Raw genomic sequence first — 9,473 nt, forward strand, 5'->3', positions numbered from 1 at the left:
AAACCAGGAATAAGGCTGCATTTGTCTAGGGAGTATTTGTTCCTCCCAGAGACTGGTAGTAACTTACAGACCAGGTCCGTGTTAAGTAGAATTCTCCGGGAGAGGTTTTGGGACACATGTGGATTATTTGGCTACTATATATGAGTTAGCTTATGGCTCAGGAGTGGCTTTATTTAAAAAAAAAAAAAAACAAAAAAAAAACAACAAAACTATACCTAGAACCTAGACTAAGCAAGTAATCATGCACAGAGGCCTCCACGGCAATGCCTATGCTCACTTCCCTTCTGCCCCTACTTCCGTTTAACCTCCTTTTCAATCACTGCCTCGTGGAATTTATCTTCCCAATGTATTCATTTTAAAGTGTGTGTGTGTGTGTGTGTGTGTGTGTGTGCGTGATGCAGAATTGTTACCTAATTTGCCATCAGAATTTCAAATCATATTGTCAGATATATATGTTCTAAGATTTGTGTTATGTGATATCTTTGGATTTGTATTATATGACACACAATTATAATTATTTTGTGACTATATTTCCTTGAGTGCAATGTTGCAGTGGACTGAGCCTCATGTATCCTAACAACCTATGGATTAGAGCCCAGCGAATGCTGCCTGTGTTCTGACTGTTGCTGCACTTGTCTTATTTCCCATCTAGGAAGCAAACACCTAAGGACTTAAAATGCATCTTGCTCATGACTATATTACCAGTGGATGCTGGTAAACTGGCTCCCTTAAATTAAAACCCCTGATCTGTAGTGTTTGCCAACTTCTGCCACGTAAATACTCCAATTGTGGCCAATTTCAAGCTACCGATGCTCTAACAATTGGCTCAAAAAAATTCCCCGGAATTTTAAGAGTGGACCCTTGCCAGCTGAAAGGGCTGGTCCGGCACACCACTGCCATGGCTCCTCATGTGGCATGTGACAGAAAGAGTGCTCAAGAAATACTTGTTCAAGTACAAAATGACTTTTCAGTACCTTGAGTAGTGCTAAAAACGGTCATAAATTCCTCCCATTTTTCGGATTTTTTGAAGGGATAACTCAAGCAGAATTTCCCCTCTGCATCTTCTCTCCTTCTCCCATCTTTCCAGTTCAGGCAGTGAAATGACTGAATACCTTGTTCTTTAACATCTTTCAATTTCCTACAAGACTGCAAAAATGAAATGACTAGAATGGAGATGATAGCTAAAACGTGACATTGAAAGCAAAGTGTGTCATAAGTACGTTTCAATGTATTCAGTGCCTCACACAATGAAGGGTTGCTGCAATGCAAAAAGTAAATTTTCTGCTTTGTGAAAATGGAAGAAAAACCCCAGTCCTTCCTTAGGAGTAAGATAATTGGTTTTATGGATATAGCATGTGCAATATTCCTAAGTGATTACCCTGGCCCAGTTAAATCAGCTATTGGTATCCAATAGTCTAAAAAGCATGCAAATTGAGAGAAAAAAGAGCTGCTTCCAGTTTAGTGGTTGTAACAGGCTTCATGAGAGAGATAACACTGAGTTGGACCTAAAAAGATGTGTAAAATTTTAGCTATACAATGTTGGGAACACTTAGGAATAGAGGAAACCTCTAAAAATCATACCACTTCTCTGTATTTTCTAAATGTAAATTCTTTCCTGGACAACTATAAATGATATAATAATCTACAGATTTATGTAGGTGAAGATGTCTTAGCTATTAAAGGATAGATAGCTTGCCCCTTGACAAGGGGGATAAGAATTAAACTGCTAAAGTCTTCATTTCTCTCCTTTTTCCAGTTAGCCTAAATCTTACTTTTAAAGGGACTAAGAATTCTAGAAAGGAATTCCGCCATGCAATTTTCATAGCACATTCAATTTTTAAGGAAAATAGCTAAAATAAATTTCCCTTGAAGTTAAAGTCTTTTATACTTCAAAGTGTTTGGGGATGTGATTTGATAAGTCTGATTTAAAAGTTTGCTTGAAATCTTATGGAGTTTATTACATGTTTTGTTGAGAGGGCGTGGTTGAAAGTTGAGTGAAGATTTGAGGGATTTTTCAGATTGTCTACGTTTCAATAGCAAACATCTTGAGAGTTTATTGTAAGCAGATGATGATTTATTACCTCCATTGTCTAAAACCGGAAAGTTGAAACTCAGATTCCCTCTCATCACCTGCCTCCAATCAATCACCAGTCTTGTTCATCATACTTCATTAATGATTTCTCACATCTATCCACTCTTCTGTACCCCATTTACTGCTGAGTTGAGGCTACCGCTTGTCATCTTGCAGAAACCTGTGGATGCATCTCTTCTAGCTGTGCTTTCCTTCCTTATCGGTTATGATTAGTTTGCTGCTGCCTATAAAAGTAAGTACAAATCACAGCAATGTAAAATAAAGATAAATATATTTTTTTCCTCCAGTAGAGGAGGTCTGAAGCTAAAGAGACTCCTAGGGCTGGTACGCCATCTCCATGGACGAGAGGACTGTGTTTCCGCCTTGCCATTCTAAGCATGTGGCTTCCATCCTCAAGGCTGCCTCACGATAACAAGGTGGGCACTGTTGCTAAGGCCATCCCATTCACAGCAAGGAGGAAGAGAACAGGGGCGCAGAGTATGCCATGCCATCAGTCCCCCTCTAAGTTTTTCCAGAAGCCTTATCTCCACAAACTGTACTTGCAGCTCACAGAGCTCCCTATTTGCAATGGAAGCCAAGAAAAATAGTTTAATTGGAAATATTGCTGTTCCCAATAAATAGAGGTTCTATTGATAAAGAAGAGGAAAGGGGATATTGAGGAGGCAACCAGCAGTGCTTGACCATGTATCAATGTTTGGGTGACATTGCAACTCTTAGTAAAATGAAAATTGATCACATCAGTCACCCAAGTGAAATCCTCTCATTGTTCCTTGTTATTCTCTAAGTTTCCATACAAGGCCCTGCAGGATCTGCTTCTTCTGCTTTATCTCTTGACATTCCCCATCTCACTCTCTGTGCTCTACCCATGGACTCAAGCTCCTGCCTCCTCCCCAGACTCCCAGGACTTGGCACAAGTTATATCCTCACTCCCCGCTACCCTCCTTGGCTGTTTACTTCCTAATTTAGATCCGGTGTAGACTTTGTCAGAAGTCTTCTGTGACCACTCAAGGATGGGTTAGGCGCCCCATTTCTGTTTCTTTACCCCTTGTATGCATTTAGTATATTCTACTCTATCTTCTACTCATCTATCTCCCCAAATAGATGGTAAGCTCATGGAGAAATAGGAAATTGTTTCAGTCATCTTTGCATCTCCTGCACCTAGCACAGGAATAGCACATCAGAACTCTTAATGCATTTTGGTTGAATGAATAAACTAACTGACTAAAGCATGGATTGTGATGGGATCATTTGTCTTGATGACTCCAGCAATAGTTGCCAGCCCGGGAGTGGGAGCAGCTGGGAACATGGTGGGGAGTTAGGCACAGGAACAAGAATCAAACAGGCAGTGAAATGACCCATCGGAGTTGACAGCTTTTAGCTTCAGATTCAATAGTTCGCATGTGAAATTTATAGAAACCACAAAATCAACATGAAAAGATTCTTCTGCATGGCCATCAGAAGATGAATCCATATCACGGTTTTTAAGTAGAGTTTGAGATTAGTTGTGACTCGTAAAGACTGTCTGGGAGTCCTGTGGGCAGGTCTCTTGACCTGAACATACATGTGATACGTAAGATACAATTTTACTAATGATAAACTATTGGAATTTCTTCAGGGGCATCTCATAAAAGCAATGCCATTTTCCCTATTCTGCTAAATTATGTTATAGAATCTAGCCTGTGCTCAGGACTAAGGGATTAGTGGAAGGTGGGTTCCCACCACCCTCTGAGATCATGGGGCCAGTATCTGGACCAAGGCTAGAGAACAATGAATGTGAATAGCCCCCATGTGAGCTGTGTGGACATCACACCCCCGAGAACATCTGAGTAACAGAAGTATAGTGCTCCTTCCCCCCAGAGCCACTTAATATTTAAGTTTTAGAAATTTCTCCTGAATAATATCTAGTCATAAGAGGGAAAGAAACAGGTCTCATCGCTAAGCCATGTGAGGTTTAATAAAACCACTAATTTGACTGGCAGCCAAGCAACTGGATATCCCCTGCTTCAGAGCCAAGCCCTGTGTCTGACATGTAGTAAGTGTTCAAAAAATAATTATTAAATGGAGGAACGAATGGTTTGGTGGCACCGATCTAGATGTTTTTTTTTGTTTTGTTTTGTTTTTTTTTTTTTTTTTTTTTTGAGACAGAGTCTCGCTCTGTCACCCAGGCTGGAGTGCAGTGGTGCAATCTCGGCTCACTGCAAGCTCCGCCTCTCGGGTTTTAATGAATGTATCACATAATCTTTCTCTGCTGAAGAGATCTTCAAACCAGGAAGTTTGGGAATTATGCATCACCTAACAAGATCCAACTGTGCTTGATTTCATACTTTCTTTCTCCTATAATAAAGAGATGGTTGAAATCCTAATTTTACCATAGTTCTCACAAATTTAACCTTAGTTCTTTAGTTCCTTTGTGTCATCTTAGATCTGAGAGGTTAAATTGAGTGTTTTGTAATGTGGCTTAATTTATTTCTCTTTTGCCAATGGAGAAATAATTTTATTTGGGTGGAAGGTTCATGGCTAAAGAACTCCTATAAGATAAACTGGAATAGAATGCACATATTCATCATGCTGTCTGAAAATGCATGTATTTAACTTTCGGTTACGTACTCTAATAAAGAGAAGGGCCGTCCATGTAATAAGGATTTGACATAATACAGAGAAAAATGTTTGAAATTAAAACTGAAGTCAGAGTTCAAAATGTAGAATTTCTGATCATTCAAATAGAGTAGATCTAAAATTTTATAGTCTACATGAAAGTTTCTAATATGCTATTTCAAATAGTCTTAAGTTTGTTAAAGCTATTCTGGTTGAATCTCCCTTGGGAACCACTTTGGAGTTGTTGGTAAAGTTATTGTTATACTCCAGAAAGCATAAAGCTACATTTCTTGAAACATGATCTCTAATTCTAAGGAAACTCTTTTATAATTACTCTGAATTAAAAAGGGCTTTTTTGTTAGAAAGCATTATAAGATATTCAGAGACAGCAGATTTATCCCCAGTTTTCTTTGGCATAGGCTAAATATTAAAATTACTCAACCTTCCTGGTGTGTTATGAAGTAACCTGGACAAGGGACCCTGATGGCCTCTCCATTGATAATTGTATCTTTCTTGGTTTTTAATTGTTCTTGGGCTCTGTGTAAGCACTAAGAGCAATGCCAAGTCACAATATTACTCACAAGAAAATCTATCGTTTTAACTGGCCAGCCTGCCTAATTAAGGAAAGGGAACTGGATCTTTTCTTAGGAGACTGAAATCATATTAAGAACCCTTCCAGAGTTCAGAGAAATCCTGTTTGATGTGGCTGAAATAGTGTGAGTTCAAAGCAGCTTTGTTCTTCTCAGCATGGCTCAGCTCTGGACACCTCAGAGCGTCAACCTCAACAGTTTCGAGTTCCCTAGACCTGACTGCCACGTGGGTTACTGAAGGCAAGGGCCTCAGAGGCCAGATGTGGCATCATTAGGCAGGGTTAGAAAGCTACTAGTTGGGGCATGAAGATAAGAACTCGGGCTTCCAGAATTCTAGAATGGTTTTTCTATAAATATGTGACTAGTTCTCTACCCCATAGCAATATTTGCAATCAGACAGGTCTGGCTTTGAACTGGGTAAAAGTTTAATCTCTCTAAGGCACTGGTTCATAACTGGGGTCAACTTTGCTCCCCCGGGGACAGTTGGCAACGTCTGGAGACACTACTGGCATCTAGTGCCAGGGATGCTGCTAAACATCCTACAATGCACAGCCCCATCATAAAGAATTATCTGGCCTCAAATGTCAAAAGCACTGAATAATTTTAATATTTAAAGGTTGAATAATTTTAATATTTAAAACCCTGCTCTAAGCCTTGGTTTCCTCCTCAGCAATATGGAAGTAACAATGCTTTCTTAATAGGGTCACTGAGAGGATTAAACATGATAATAAAAGCAATATTTTTATTAGTTACCTTGCCCACAATGGGCACTCAGTAATAGATGGCTACCAGGAAATTTAGTGGGGCATAAACAAATTTTCCTCTGTCACTAAAACTCCCGTGACCACTGCTTGGCTTCATGCAGCCCGGTGTTTCTTTACAGGTTCACATCCATTCTACGATGGTCTATGCCTGTTCTTATACAGACATTCCTCCATTTACGATGGGGCTATGTCCCAAGAAATCCACTGTAAATCAAAGATATCATAGGTAGAAATGCATTTAGTACATCTGTCCTACTGAACATCATAGCTTAGCCTAGCCTACCTCAAACGTGCTCAGATGACATTAGCCTACATTTGGGCAAAATCATCTAAGCCAAAGCCTATTTTATGTTAAAGTGGTGAGGATCTCACGTAATTGATTGAATACTATACTGGCAGTAAAAAACAGTATGGTTATATAATTATGTGTGCATAATTTAGTACTTGAAGCATGGTTTCTACTGAATGTGTATCACTTTCATACCATCGTAAAGTCGAAAAATTGTTAACTTGAACTATCCTAACTTGTACTGTGTGTATATGATATCTCTTCATTCTTTAGGATCTTTAGTTTTTTAAGTCCTTTATTTGGTAGGTAGGAGAATTTGTCAGTTATTGCTTCAGGCAGGAGTGTTTGGGTGAATGTGTTAAGTATCTGCTTGTGTAGAATATTTTCTGCTGTCCTCCCATGTGCGTAATAGCCTGAAACCCTGGAAACAAGGCTTATATAGCATTTTCTTCTGGTGTTTAGAATTAAGAAAGAGAACTGAGGCCAATCTAATTCTTCTTTCTAGATAATCTGGACTTACTGGATTTGTAAGATATTTGCTTTTTGCTTGACATAGTAGTAATTCAGAATATGTTTTTCTGTTTCATTAACAGTTTGGGAAATTGATGGAACCTTAAAGCTAGAGATGTTATTTGGCCAAGGCGACTTTTTAAATATTTTATTACTTTTTGAGACAGTCTCATTGCATCATCCAGGCTGGAGTACAGTGGCACAATCTTTGCTCACCAAAACGTCCGCCTCCCAGGTTCAAGCGATTCTCCTGCCTCAGCCTCCTGAGTAGCTGGGATTACAGGCACGCGCCACTATGCCTTGCTAATTTTTGTATTTTTAGTAGAGACAGGGTTTCACGATGTTGGGCAGGCTGGTTTTGAACTCCTGACCAGGTGATCCACCTGCCCCTGCCTCCCAAATTGCTGGGATTACATGCGCGAGCCACTGTGCCTGGCCTATATGTTATTTTATTTTTAAATTAACTATAATTGTACATATTTTTAGGGTGCATAGATCAGAGTAATTAGCATATCAGTCATCTCAAACATTTATTCTTTCTTTGTGTTGGGAACATTCAATATATTTCCTCTAGCTACTTGAATGTATGTCATATATGTTAACTACAGGCATCCTACAGTGCTAACTGAATAAAGAAAATGTATATATACACAATGGAATACTATTCAGCCATAAAAACAATGAAATCCTGTAATTTAAGGTAACTTTAAAAATGTTTTATTGAGATAAAAATTGCACACCAACAATCTATTAAAGTGTGCAATTCAATGGTTTTATTTTTTACTTATTTTTTAATATTTTATTTCACCAACTTTTGGGATACATGTGGTTTTTGTTTACATGGAAGAATTATATAGTGGAGAATTCTGAGATTTTATTGCACCCAAGTAATATACATCATACCCAATATGTAGTTGTTTCTTTTATCCCATCCTTTCCCTTCTACATTTCCAAAGTCCATTATACCATTTTGTACACCTTTGCATACTCATAGCTTAGCTCCCACTTATAAGTGAAAACATACAGCATTTGGTTTTCCATTCCTGAGTGACTTCACTTAGAATAATGGCCTCCAGCTTCATCCAAGCTGCTGCAAATGACATTATTTCATTTCTTTATATAGCTGAGTAGTGTTCCGTGGTGTATATATACCACATTTTCTTTATCCTTCTTACTCATTGGTCAATGAGCACTTAGGTTGGTTTCATATCTTTGCAATTGTGAATTGTGCTGCAATAAATGCACATGTGTGTCTTTTTCATATAATGACTCCTTCTCCATTGGGTAGCTACCCATTAGTGGGATTGCTGGATCAAATGGTAGATCTACTTTTAGCTCTTCAAGGGATTTCTATACTGTTTTCTGTAGAGTTCTATTAATTTGCATTCCTACCAGCAGTGTATAAGCATTCCCTTTTCGCCATATCTATGCCAACAGCCATTGTTTTTTGATGTTTTAGTAATGGCCATTCTTACAGAAGTAAGGTGGTATCACATTGTGGTTTTAATTTGCATTTCCCTGGTGATGGTGATGTTAAGCATTTTCCAAATATGTTTGGCCATTTGTATATCTTCTTTTGAGAAATGTCTGTTCATATTGTTTGCTCACTTTTAGATGGGATTTTTTTTTCATGCTGAATTGAGTTCCTTGTAGATTCTGGATACTGGTTTTTGTCAGGTGCATAGTTTGCAAATATTTTCTCCTATTCTGTGAATTGTCTGTACTGATGGTTATTTCTTTTGCTGTGCTGAAGCATTTTAGTTTCATCAGGTCCCATTTATTCTTGTTGCATTTGTCTTTGGGGTCTTAGCCATGAATTTTTTCCCTAGACCAATCTCCAGAATTTTTTTTTCAAGATTATCTTCCAAAATGTTTATGGTTTCAGGTCTTATACTTAAGTCTTTGATCTATCTTAACTTGATTTTTATATAAAGTGAGAGAGAGGGATCCAGTTCCATTCTTCTACATGTGGCTAGCCAGTTTTCTCAGCACCATTCATTAAATAGGGTGTCCTTTTCCCAGTTTATATTTCTGTATGTGTTGTTGAAGATCAGTTGGGTGTATGTATTTGGCTTTATTTCTGGGTTCTCTATTCTGTTCCATTGGTCTCTATGCCTATTTTTATACCAGTACCTCACTGTTTTGGTAACTATAGCCTTGTAGTGTAACTTGAAGTCTGGTAATGTGATGCCTACATATTTATTCTTTTTGCTTAGGGTTGCTTTGGCTATTTGCACTCTTCTTTGGTCTTTATATGAATTTTAGGATTTTTTTTTCTAATTCTGTGAAAAATGATATTGGTATTTTGCTGGGAATTGCATCAAATCTGTAGATTGTTTTGTTTAGTATGGTCATTTTCACAATGTTGGTTCCAATCCACCAGCATGGGATGTGTTTCCAGTTGTTTATGTCATCTATGATTTCTTTCAGCAGTGTTTTGTAGTTCTCCTCATAGAGATGTTTCACCTCCTCATTTAAGTGTATTCCTAGGTATTTTATTTTATTTTTGAAGCTGTTGTAAATGGGATTGAGTTCTTGGTTTGATTCTCAGCTTGGTTGTTGTTGGCATTTAGCAGTGCTACTGATTTGTGTACATTGATTTTGTAACCTGACACTTGATTGAATTTGTTTAT

Source organism: Hylobates moloch, unplaced genomic scaffold, assembly GCF_009828535.3.
Source record: "Hylobates moloch isolate HMO894 unplaced genomic scaffold, HMol_V3 SCAFFOLD_33, whole genome shotgun sequence".
NCBI classification, from domain to species: Eukaryota; Metazoa; Chordata; class Mammalia; order Primates; family Hylobatidae; genus Hylobates; species Hylobates moloch.